Source organism: Pocillopora damicornis, chromosome 5 (assembly GCF_964200805.1).
Source record: "Pocillopora damicornis chromosome 5, jaPocDami1.2, whole genome shotgun sequence".
Taxonomy (NCBI): Eukaryota; Metazoa; Cnidaria; class Anthozoa; order Scleractinia; family Pocilloporidae; genus Pocillopora; species Pocillopora damicornis.
The window spans coordinates 11924450-11937327 of NC_142674.1; the positions used below are offsets into that span (position 1 = coordinate 11924450).

The 12878-nt window shown below is 36.8% G+C and overlaps 1 long non-coding RNA gene across 11 annotated transcripts; it reads left to right on the forward strand.

Moving 5' to 3' along the window:
• The first annotated feature begins 1717 nt into the window (after positions 1 to 1717).
• Positions 1718 to 5399, forward strand: LOC149045270 (uncharacterized). Of its 11 annotated transcripts, none has more exons than XR_016187123.1 (4): positions 1721 to 1943; positions 3475 to 3537; positions 4104 to 4298; positions 4864 to 5295. It is a non-coding gene; the product is annotated as an uncharacterized LOC149045270 (long non-coding RNA). The 11 variants fall into 11 exon arrangements; XR_016187126.1 differs by having other exon boundaries at positions 1742 to 1943; positions 4204 to 4298; XR_016187128.1 differs by having other exon boundaries at positions 1753 to 1943; positions 3526 to 3537; positions 4204 to 4298.
• The last annotated feature ends 7479 nt before the right edge of the window (positions 5400 to 12878 follow it).

Sequence of the window (12878 nt, forward strand, 5' to 3'; positions counted from 1 at the left end):
GCATTTTCCCTGAGAAGGATATTAGGATATTAGTATTCTACGCATACTATTTCAGAATTTCCTAAATTTATTAAGAAGGAAATAAAACTTTTACCACAGAGAAAGTTCAATAAACCCACATTCTAAAATAATGGGATACCTGGATCTAACTGGATAACTGGATGCTCTATTTGGCATCACTTTAAGTGAAATCTTTGTGTAAAAATACTCTGGAAACACAAACTGTATAACAAGAAACTCTTCTGTCATCTCCACTTTATACTTTCTTTGCTTCCCAAGAGTAAAGGGTGCCCAGTTTGTTAAAAGCTGAGTTTAGATAGCTAATGGTCAGTGTGAAATCTGATTTCATATCTGAAAGCTTTCAAATGAACTTCAGTATACATGTACAATTCCTTTAGTCTGCAATTTGAAGATTGGATGCCCTAAAAAATTATAGTAAATTATTTTAAAATGGCTTTAAGCCAAGGATTAAACACACCCTGATTAACATTTAACCCTGGGTTAGCACTTATCAGCCTTTGAACAACTGGGCCCAGGATTGAACATTAGATTGAGTTAAACTGAGTTGTAATTTCAACAAGAAAAAGTTATGATCATTTTTACACCATCAATTCCAGGCAAAGCTGCAACATTTGCAATCTGCTTTACACCAGGAAGGAAACCACCAACACCTGGAGAGCAATTTAATTTAACTGTATAAAAGGAATAAGAGAAATGCAGCAAATACAACAGTATTATATTTCAAATGTTTAGAGTACTGTACCTTGAGTTCCAGTCTAGTGCTTCAGCTCATCAAACATTTGCTTTTCAAGCAACTCATTTATATATCTAAGATACCTTCAATTTTTAAAGAAAAAAAGAGAAAAGAATAGTTTGAAATTCAGAGTTGAATAGCTGCAATGTACACTTCAAGTCTTGTATCTGAAACAGAATGTAAAAATTTGTCCATGGTACTAATTATTGAGAACATCCTAATCCAGTACTAATTAGGACATTCTTGCATCAACAATTTCCAGCAAAACACCACAGTCTGCTACTAGGAGAAAAGGAGGGAAATTAGGGGGTATGGGGACAATAATAGATATAATCTGGGTTCTGGATATAATCTGGCTGAGTTCAGTCAACCCTGTATTAAGCAGTCACCCACGGGAATATGGCGTCTAATACAGTGCGAGTGCTCAATACGGTGCCACCTAAGACAGGTTTGACTGTAGTTCGTGAATTCACTGATTGAAACAGAAAAAAAAAAGAAAACAGTTCTGACACGAGAGACGTGGAGGGGGGACGGGGGGAAGGGGGAGGGGATTTGATCATTACGTGGGCAGAAAAGGTGGGGAAGAGGGGGAGAACAAAATCTAGTTGTCCCAGAAACAATTTTCCTTGTGACAAAACTTATTTCAAAGAAGGAATTACTTTGACGGATATGGTAGGTGTAAGGGGATTTACTTCGATGACCATAGCTTATCAACATTCTCAAGTATGACATCGTTAGACGTGTATTTTGACGCGCACGCTACTCAGCTGGAGTTGAAATTCTGATCTGATGTTTGGCGCGCGTTCACTTACCTTCATGTTTGGGACAAAGCCTTTCTTGATAAGAAACGAGTTTTCGTTTAAGTGCTCAATATAAATGCACTCCTCTTTGAATGTACGGTGTTCTTTCACCATGTGATGTTAATCTTTTCATTCACGTTTCACAAAGGTTTCAGTGAACTCGGCGAGCAAAAATTTTTTTTGGGATCACTTTCTGAAGGAGCTTAGAAACCAGGCTCAACTCAGTAGCCAAGCCTACTGAATTTGTGCCCAGGCCTTTGCTTGCTTGCGTGACCTTTTTTGCCACTAGCTTATGTCGTCACATTGGAGTATACAAGAAACATCGGCTTGTAGTAAACACAAACTCAAATTTTTACAGCAGTATAGTGAAAAACGTTTTGAGACCGAAGGTAAGTAAGTATTTTAGTGTTTTTCAACCTAAATTTAGTGTTTTGCTTTGTAATTTTACAACGTACAGTGAATTGTCAAATTAATAACTCGAAAAACCTTCAGCCAAAATTGAACTCTTTATTAATAACCTTATACTTTCTTGATCTGATATCCCAATTAGCGATAACACCAGAAATTATTTGCTTTTGTGATATGAAATATATATATATACCTAACTTGTTAAAGTACGTTGTCATAAAATAATGCACCTAGCAGTAATTAATCTGAATACGCAAAACTGTACTTATTTAACGTTTAAATTGTTCCCTGGACAGCCTGGACATCTGAGGCAACTGATAATGCATTTTGGGAGTGGTGGGGATGTTTGCTTCATACTGGCTATGGCTGTACCTTTCCTTGAATCTGCCCTGTTGTTTGTGATAGTTTTTCCATACATTGTATGTTATTTTTTTCAGAAAATTTAAGTCTGCTAGAAGAAAAATTTTTTACAGAAGAATCATTTTCCTATAACGTGTACAACTGTTGCTGAAATTTGCAGTATTACTGATATTTTTATGATAACAGAATTGTCACAAAAATTATTTGACATTAAGGTGGTGTTGAAAACTGCATTGAGGTCTACTGAATATAGTTAAAGTACTGAATTTCACTCTATGACTTACAACTACAGAACATGGGGCTTTTTTATGATCATGTTATTTTTTTCAGAAAATTTAAGTCTGCTAGAAGAAAAATTTTTTACAGAAGAATCATTTTCCTATAACGTGTACAACTGTTGCTGAAATTTGCAGTATTACTGATATTTTTATGATAACAGAATTGTCACAAAAATTATTTGACATTAAGGTGGTGTTGAAAACTGCATTGAGGTCTACTGAATATAGTTAAAGTACTGAATTTCACCCTATGACTTACAACTACAGAACATGGGGCTTTTTTATGATCATGTACCTGAAAAAAAAAAGCTCTCTTGGCTCATTTGCATCAAGCCACCATATATAATGCAATCAATGTCTTGTTTTTTATATCCTGAGTCAGTGCAGAGTTAGAATCAATATTTGAATGTTAATTATAATCATATAAATCCAGCTGAATGTATTTCTTTCATTACCTTTCCACTGACTGCCAAACCAGCAAGCCTCTAGGCATTAAACATTGAGGACTTTTTAAAAGGCCCTGTATTGTATACATGTAGCTGCTTTGGGGAAGGGAAGTGGTAAAGTTTGAAACACAATAATAATAATGATAATAGTGATAATGATAATAACAATGATAACAATGATAACAATGATAATGATGATAATAATTATTTCTAATAATTAATTTTTCCCATCCTTTGCTGCAAATAATATTGAAAAATTTGCAATGAAACTACTCCAACTTCTCTGAGTATTCATGTGCTGGCATTGATTAGATAAAAATCAGTTCAGATGAAAGCAGCTACTGTTATTGCTTCAATAATTTTAGACAGCTGTTAGGAAAAATGGTTGTGTCCAATGGGGTATTGCTAAGTTCTTTCCATTTTTATAGCTCTGTAAAAATGGATTCAGAACTCATTCCAATGATTGCTCTATCTTTTAGGCCCAGCATTTGGTAAGTTCTTTCTAACATTGTGTGAAAGATTCCTTCTTCTTTTCTGATTGTTGAATTTTTTACGAACTTTCATGTTGGCTTCTCTCTGATAATATATGATCCATGCAGTACTGGGCACAGAATCATGTCTGCTGCTGAAATGTTCTCATAAAGCAAGTCATACTTATGCTTCAAGAAAATATTCATTAAGAATTGTGCCATGTTGTTATAAACATCGGAGTTGACAGTAAAAACTTTCTTGTTACTGGCTTGAGACTGACTTTCTATCAGTAGAAAAATATAGTCTATCACAAAATTGGAAAGTTTGCCGTCACTTATCTTGTGTTTAGCTGGAAGGAGCTTTTCAACATCAGTTGGCTCCCATGCTTTAATTCTAGGATTCCCTGAGATTTGGACCCCAGCCATGGCAATTCCCTCTGCTTTGCTAATACTGATGCTACATCCAGTGTAGAATATTTCCAGGGTATACTTCCAGTAGCTGTCTTGAAAATGCCAGGTTTTTCAGCCTTTAATGCATAGTAACCAGGTGAAAGACAAAACTTGACAGGAAACTTCTTCCTTTTTAGAGGCATACTGGGCATCTGTGGTAGACAGTTTTGGACCTTAACAGACATAGAAGAAATATGTGTAACCTCTTGCATGTCTTCAACCTCATCTTTTTCATAGAAGAGGAGATATGCTTCCTGGCTTGTAGCTTCAAGATGTGAAGACTGTCGAACTGTGGTATCACTTGAAAAATACCACCTCTCTTCTCTTTTTAGGTAACACACATAATGACCAGAAGAAATGGTGGTACCCTCATGGACAATAACACTTTCTCTTTGTAATCTATTAAGTTGTGAAGTTTTTTTCCATCATTTTGAAATCTTACCATTTGAATGCAAAATGACAGAGGTGCCTGGCATGTGACTAGCCTCTTCCATGCATCAGTACTCTGGGAGCAACTGATGTAGTAAAAATGAAAGAATGCATAATTTAATATTTGTGCAATTCATTATATATAGACAGGAATCAGCAAGGGGAGGGGGGCAGGGGGCTACTAGTTTTTCAAGTAACTAGACAGCATGGAATGAGGCATTACACATACTGTTGCTTCTTCATCTTCTAGTTACTGGAGGTCACCCAGTCAGTCTCCTATACCACTAACCATGATCCTTGACATCACCATCACCATCATTACCGTCATCATCCTTGTTGTCATCATTATCTCTTTATTTGTTAAATGATGTTGTATTGAAGGCAGCAAATAAGCTAATGTGGACTTATTGCATTTTGTATTTGTATGAATTTTTATTTCATTATTTGCCTTTTCTCAATTGATTACAGGAATGAATTGTATTCTTCACAACACACAGACACAGAGACCAGACCACAGCAACAGGGACTGCATCTCCTACTCTTTTCAATCCATGCATAAGAACTTGAATTTGTACAATTGTAGTAGCTTTGACATTCCTAATTTCTTGCACTGGAAGAAAATAGTCTGCTTTGTGCATTGTAGTTTATAGTGTTAAGCACTGTAGCAGTTATCAAAAAAATAGTTGTATTTGTGTGTCCTTTTGGTGTTAGGTTTAATGCTATTAAAATTTGTTACCTGCTACAGTAATAAGATGATTCCAGCTCCACTGGGTTAGAATAGTCCTTCAGGAAGCTCTGTATAGTACAACCCTTAAGAATGAATAGACAAACACCACTAATGGAACAGGATAAATGTTTGAATAATACTGACTAATAAAGTGTGTGATTGGGTATAAGAAATACTATGGTAGCTTGTCTTTGTGATGAGTATTTGACTTTTCTTGTAGTTATTGGCTAAACTAAAAATGTAAATGTTGAGTGCAAATAGAACTGTTGTCATTGTTGTCAATGTCAATGTTTATTCTCCCACATGCAAAAGAAAAATGTAAGGGTGGAGGTGATTATTATAGAGATCATTTTGACCACAAAATTCACTTTTTGTAAGAAAGAATGTGTAGTAAAGGTGTAGTTCTAGAAAGAATTGAAAGATCAACACACTCCCACCCCAAGTAGGATCATTGAAAATTCCAGGGGAGAGGGGGTCCAAAAGTGCCAAAATTTTTTAAGGAAATGCTTGACATGAAATGAATTTTTCAAAGGGGAGGGGGGGTTGAACTCTACCCCCCCTCAGAAAAAAAAAGAAACCAAAAACAAAAATTTCCATGTGGCAGGGACACCATTCCTGGATTTAATTTTGCTGTCTACAGGTTTGTGATTGTAATTAATTTAATCCACAGGAAATTGGCATAGTCAATTTAGGAGTTACCAAGATTATCAAGTCAATATGGTCCAGAAACTACTCATTTGTCCAGAGGGTGGGGCTGGGGGAGGGGGATGGGGAGGGGTCGAAAGTGTTAGGTTTGCGTACCGTTTTCACTCTTTGCACTCCTAGTACTCGTACACGCACATTTTAGATGAACGCGCAACACAACAGTGTCAAAAAATAATCGAGCAAAGAACTACGACTTGCAAAGCTTCCAGGACTAATATAAATTTACCGCCATAAACAGTGAAAAGGCCTTAAACATTTTACTCGTAGCTCCGTACAAGGTACAACTTCCTGTGACGTTCTAACAAGATTATCCAGTTGTCAAATACTTATTTTAATATACGTATTTTAATTGTTTCATAAAGTCGAAATAAGCTTAATGTCAAGAATAACTAAGCGGATTACCACACTGATGACGAATTTTGTGGTTCATCAAAAAAGTACTTGGTTCAATTACACAGTTCACCGATGGGTTGATGTTGTTTGCCTGCTGGGATTTTATGTCTTCCACTCCAATATCAATGTTATTTTGACGTGCTAAAATAATATTGAATACATTTTCAAGACCTGTTTTAGATGAGGTGCACTTCTTGTGATTGTGCTGCAATCCAGTGAGCCCTTCGGAAAAACATGTCACTGAGAGCAGAGCTTGCAAGACACTATTCAGAAAGCAAGTATTTCCAAGGTTTGAAATTCCCTTTGGATCCATTTGACCGTGAGTAATATTTAGAATTAACGAAGAAAGTGTATTATAACCAAAGGCAGAAGATTCGTATATGTACGGAGCGGAGCGAGATAAGGTAATATTATTTCCCGCGAAAATTACACAAAAAAAGGTAATAGATAACTTCCCATTTGTTTTTTCTGGAAAATTACAACAACAAAAAAAAGGTTATAGATAACTTCTCATTTGTTTTTTTCCCGCGCAAGTAACAAAAATGTTTCCTTCCCTGTCCCCCTCCAACTACACTTCAACCAGTCGGGGGTGGTGAGTGAAAAATTGTTTACGTCATCAAAAGGCTTGGTTCCCTAGTTGAGCCTGGTGTCTAAGCTCCTTCAGAAAGTGATCCCAAAAAAAATTTTTGCACTCGGCGAAGGGAGAAAAGTCATGTAGCAATAAAGCAGCGGATGACTCCCGTTTGAAAATGCGCGCAGTACAAATTCTTATCCAGTCCTTCTCTGGAGGGTAATCCATAATGGCGGACGACGTGAGATTGTTTTTATTAATTCTCTAAGGATAAACCAAAACGGTTGTTTGTTATTTAAAAGAGCTTTTACATTCAGTTTCTCAACTAAAGCTCTTTGATTATTGCTCCATAATGGCAGAGAAGAATTCGAAAGGGAAGAAGCGAAAATGAGAACCAGTAGAATTTGACGATCCTTCGTTCTTTGCGGGCGAAATGGATGGATTTGTGTCCCTTGAAGTCATGGAAGATTATCATCCAGAAGAGGTAGCAGGAATTGGTGCAGGTGGACCAGCTCAGAAGAAGAAAATAAAAGAACGGCCGCTGCAGGAGGTGAATTGCTTAAAGTGCTTTAAAACGTATCGCATGGTTAAATTTAGAAGATACAAATGTAAGATTCACTTCAAGCACGTGGTGAAATTACCCTTGTATTTTACGAGAAATTGGAAAAAATTATCTTTTTAAATTTTTTTGTTCATTTTTTTTTGTATCTTAACTCATCTTTAATTATTAAATGTTGAGGATTGTCCAATACATCCGAATTGGGTTGAGTCGTTCACAAATCGACCCACCAGAGGTTAATTAGTGGTTAAGTCATCTTGTGATACTGGAAATCTGAATAAACCGTGCCTCTTAAGGTGGAAATGTCTTACCACAAGTCGATTTTCGAGACGCTCAATAATAATCCTCAACCTGACCCAAATGGAATGACTTGTCTCCTGAGTCAGATTGGGTGTATTGGACATGAGAATCAAAACTAAGATAACTGCCAGTCATACCTTAAATGAGAAAAGAAACAAACAAACAAACAAAAAGAAAACGACAACAACAACAACACTCACCACAAGAACTACATGGAAATACAGGAATTGACTGAAGTCATTAAGAGCAGTTTGTCCTAATTTTTTCAAAGACAGCAGACTGCATTGTCCAAAGGGCTCATGCATTTTTTCAGTCTTTACCCATACCATAGGCGGCCCAAGCTCACGTCTCGAGAAAAAGCCAACGATGAATTCATGAACGCGTCACGCGTTGTGTGACTCGGTGTTAAGTTACGGGAGGAACCGTTGAAAATTTGAACACGTTATAAGGCATAGTATGGGGAACGAAATATGGTCGATTTATAACGATAAATATTTCGAAATCTGAATATTTTACACGTAAAATCAATAAAAACTTACTCATGCCCTGTGTATCCGTCGAAGTTTCTAGCGATTTCTGCTGTTTTAAGCTTGCTTTACCATCACTGTTATCCATGTCAAAAGACGAAGTCAAGGCTGCACACTCCGATTTCGACCTTGGTCCACGCGGAGGTGATTTGCACCCCGAAAATCCTCCCGATCGGCATTTTTCTCAGCCACACTTTACGATCTAAGATCGCTGCACCCTGGGACATGTCTCAATACCAAAACTTCACGCGCATTTCGCTGGAAACGAGTGTTTTCTACCTGAATTTCCAAGTTTGCTTCTTTCTGGTTATGCTTTGAACACGAAGACTGGACACGGCCGCGAAAGAGACTTGGGTACGAGGTCAATTTTCTCTCTACCGCGAGTGGTACGGTCGATTAATGTACAATACTTACCCCATCTCCACAGAGGCAACTCGCCTTAACCTATTGTCCTAATCAACCAATCAGACAGCGAGTCGAAAGTAAAACAGATAAACAACGTACAAAATTTGAATATTCTGTGGGGTTTTCTGTGAGCATCTAAGCTTCGATTATTTTCGCGAAAATGCTATCGAAGAGGAAGAGATGCGGTGAAATTAACAGCGAAGCGAATCAGAAAGTTAAGAGTGGCAAAATTTCAAGATGAAAATCCTAATATTTCATTTTGGGAACTTTACTGATAAAATCACGGGTGAAAAGCTTATATTAATAGAGAACAAATTTCCTAGTGCGAACCTAGGATAAATATTTAGGTATCATAACTTTTCGCAAGTTTGACGTCGGAATCCGATACGAATGTTATTTTTTCCTACACGTAGATTTCTTGTGAAATTCATGGAGAGGTGAAATATTTCGCCACCTGAAATTGACTGTAATTAAAGCGAACGTTGTATGTGAAGTCTTACATACCGCAATGTAAATACCATTGTCCACATGATGTCCTAACGTCGATTGCATCTACCCTTCCATGCATGGCCTATCAAACTACAATGTTTTGCCAGTTGATGTCACTAGACTTCTGGGTAAGTATAGTACATTAATCGACCGTACCACTCGTGGTAGAGAGAAAATTGACCTCGTACCCAAGTCTCTTTCGCGGCCGTGTCCAGTCTTCGTGTTCAAAGCATAACCAGAAAGAAGCAAACTTGGAAATTCAGGTAGAAAACACTCGTTTCCAGCGAAATGCGCGTGAAGTTTTGGTATTGAGACATGTCCCAGGGTGCAGCGATCTTAGATCGTAAAGTGTGGCTGAGAAAAATGCCGATCGGGAGGATTTTCGGGGCGCAAATCACCTCCGCGTGGACCAAGGTCGAAATCGGAGTGTGCAGCCTTGACTTCGTCTTTTGACATGGATAACAGTGATGGTAAAGCAAGCTTAAAACAGCAGAAATCGCTAGAAACTACGACGGATACACAGGGCATGAGTAAGTTTTTATTGATTTTACGTGTAAAATATTCAGATTTCGAAATATTTATCGTTGTAAATCGACCATATTTCGTTCCTCATACTATGCCTTATAACGTGTTCAAATTTTCAACGGTTCCTCCCGTAACTTAACACCCACTCACACAACGCGTGACGCGTTCATGAATTCATCGTTGGCTTTTTCTCGAGACGTGAGCTTGGGCCGCCTGTGCCCATACATGCACAATTATGTATATCTAAGAGTAGAAGCTTCTTTTTGGTTTTCTCTAGAAGTTTGGCTCACGGAGAAAAAAAAAAGCTACATAGTATTGTCTTTTGATTTAAATCCTCAGGATAATCTGGAACAAACAGTTACCACACCATCCGCACAACTTGAAAAAGCACGAAGAATGACCAACAGACAAAGGGAAAAAAGAAGAAGAAAAGAAAAAGAAGGCCCAAAGTAAAGCCCAGTCAGAAGAGCAAAACAGAGTAGAAATGGTCACTGACAATAGACTGGTGGAAGATCCTCCAGGTAAGAGTTAATTTTAGGAATTATGGATGGGAAATGCACAAAACAAAGTACAATTTTACTCCAATGATTGTCCTTGAATTTTATTATCAAGAAGAGAATCAAACACATTTTGTGTAGATAATGTTATCTTGGAAAAGACATGATTTTCTATAAATAATGGGAATTGAACTAAGTGAAGTGCAATTTGGGCTGAAATCATATGCGTGATTTCAAAATCTAATGAGTGCACAGCATGAGTTTGATTTGAAATCACAAGTATGATTTCAGACCAAAATTGCACGACACGAGGTTCAATTACCACTTTATTACATCCATTTCATTTTGAAATCACCCAAATACAGGACTTGGTAAGTTCAAATATTTTATTGATGCAGCACTGAGCTGGTCTGAAATTAAATTCATCGATTTTTTTGGGGAAAAAAGTAAGAGTTTTGGAAACAAAAGTTTCAAAATTTGCCATGCAATACTCTTTGTCTTTTATTTCCTGCAATTTGATCGGTTACTTTAAACAAGCCTTGAAATCTGATTGGTTGTTTTGTCTTTAGTGTAGCCTCCTCATTAGCTGGAAAAAAGATGCAATTTAAGGCAAAAAATGGTGCGATTTGTGAGTAAATCGCATCAATTAGAGCCAATCAGATTACAGGGACCACCGGTGATTTTAAAATGGGTGTGATAAATAATGTAATTTTACTGATAAGTTTTTTATTACTGTATTGTTATTTATTAATAAAGTATTTATTAATTTAGATTATAAAACCTTTATAAACATATTTCATATCTATAAAGGTACAAATAACCCATTCCATTCAACTGTAATAAAATGATATTTCCCACTAACACTATAAGTTTAAGATGCAATCATATTTTATAGCTAAATCATTTATTTTGAATGAACTAAACTGTAGAGCCCATGGCAGATATGAGTGCTTGGGAAGTCCTTGGTGTTCCCAAAGAAGTTCAGAGAGGACTCAGTGAACAAAGTTTTACTACACCAACCCCTTTACAGACTCTCTCCCTTCTGCCTGCAATATTCCACCACAGGGACATCATTGGTGCAGCAGAAACAGTGAGTTGAATCAGAGCAGTTAGATTGGTGGAGGTCTCTTTTTTTATGTGTATTGTTTGTGTACTTGGTTTCACAACTATTGTGAAGATATGTAGGCATTCTATATCTTCCTATATATACATATTAGTTGGTTGATGGAACATTATTTATACAAAAATGTGCATTACAATAAGATTGTCAAGATAAGTCCCTTCAAGTTGTAAGTTTCGTACTTCTCATATCATTTGTTGGATAGTGCCTTGAAATTGTCTGTTGAAGTTATGATAAAATCACTTGGGAGAAGTTTAGCTTCCAGGAATGGCTGGTTTTTGAGGAGGCTATTATTTAAGGGTATTAATTAAAACATTTTATGTATTTACTAGGGTTCAGGTAAAACACTAGCCTTTGGGATTCCAATTCTCACCCACATCCTTGGCCACAAGTCCAGTCAAGAAGCAGGTGAAACTACAGAACATACTACCAAAAATGATACCACAAATGCCACAGAAACTGGTTATGGAATTTCCAAGCTCAAGAAACCCCTCCTGGCGTTGATAATGACACCAACCAGAGAATTGGTTATGCAAATAAAAAATCATCTCAAACAGGCTACAAAACACACATCATTAGAGGTAACATCATGTACTTAAATTGACAATTTGAAAGTCATCTCCACAGTTAGATTCTGTTTTCCCATTGTTAGAAACTCAATCATTACTTTATTTTTATTGGCCCAAGTCAATTTTGTCTCCTGAGCCTTCAATACTCCTCTTTTCAGTGGAGCAGAATGCAAACCTATCTCTTGTTTGGAAAGCATTTTTTATTTTTTGGGAGAAACATGAATTTGTAGCCACAATAGGCTTAAGTATTTTAAATAATGATGAGTTAGTGCTGAAAACATTGTTATTCTCTCAAACATAAACTCTATTGTTTTTTAGTACCATATTCTGGACTGAAATATTTATTTTATCTTCACCCCTTCACCAGCAAAATATATAAAAACCCTTTTGTTCAGAGAATTACAATCCTAGCCCATATGATGTACCATTTACCCCCTACCCTCCCCTCCCATGCCGCCCCTTCTGGTCCTGTTTCAACTGGTATCTTTTATCAGAGAAATACCCACCAAACAAAGTACCTCAAAATTATTTGAATCAGTAAACAATTCCTTTTTTTCAAGATTGTTGCTGTGGTTGGAGGAATGGCACTTCAAAAACAACAGAGGCTTTTAAACAAGTATCCTGAGATAATAGTAGCCACCCCGGGAAGACTGTGGGATTTGATTTCCGAGGTAAGTACCTCATGTATCATAAGTTGTACTGATTCACTTTCTTTTTGAGATCTGAAACAGTCGACACACACTTGTACATGTAGGCATGTTTCTCATGAGATCGGTTGTCCTGTTTAGTTTTCAGCATGAATTTGGATTTCCAATGTAAGTTTTTCCAGTGTAAGTTTTTCCGTTTGTAAAACGCCGTAAAAAATGATAAGTACAGCTGTAAGCATTTTCTACTGCTCTGTAAACATCAGTGCCGGGCGTTTTTTGCCTTTTTCATTTACCTAACGGTGAAATTGGAGTGTAGCCTCTTTCTATCAAATGGATGATTCTAAAGATATCTTCTGGCGGCGTTTAATTTTAGAAAAGAAAATCACAAGCGAAGAAGGCTTAGGTAAATCACGGCATATTTGACTCAGAATAATAGAAGCTAGAGATAG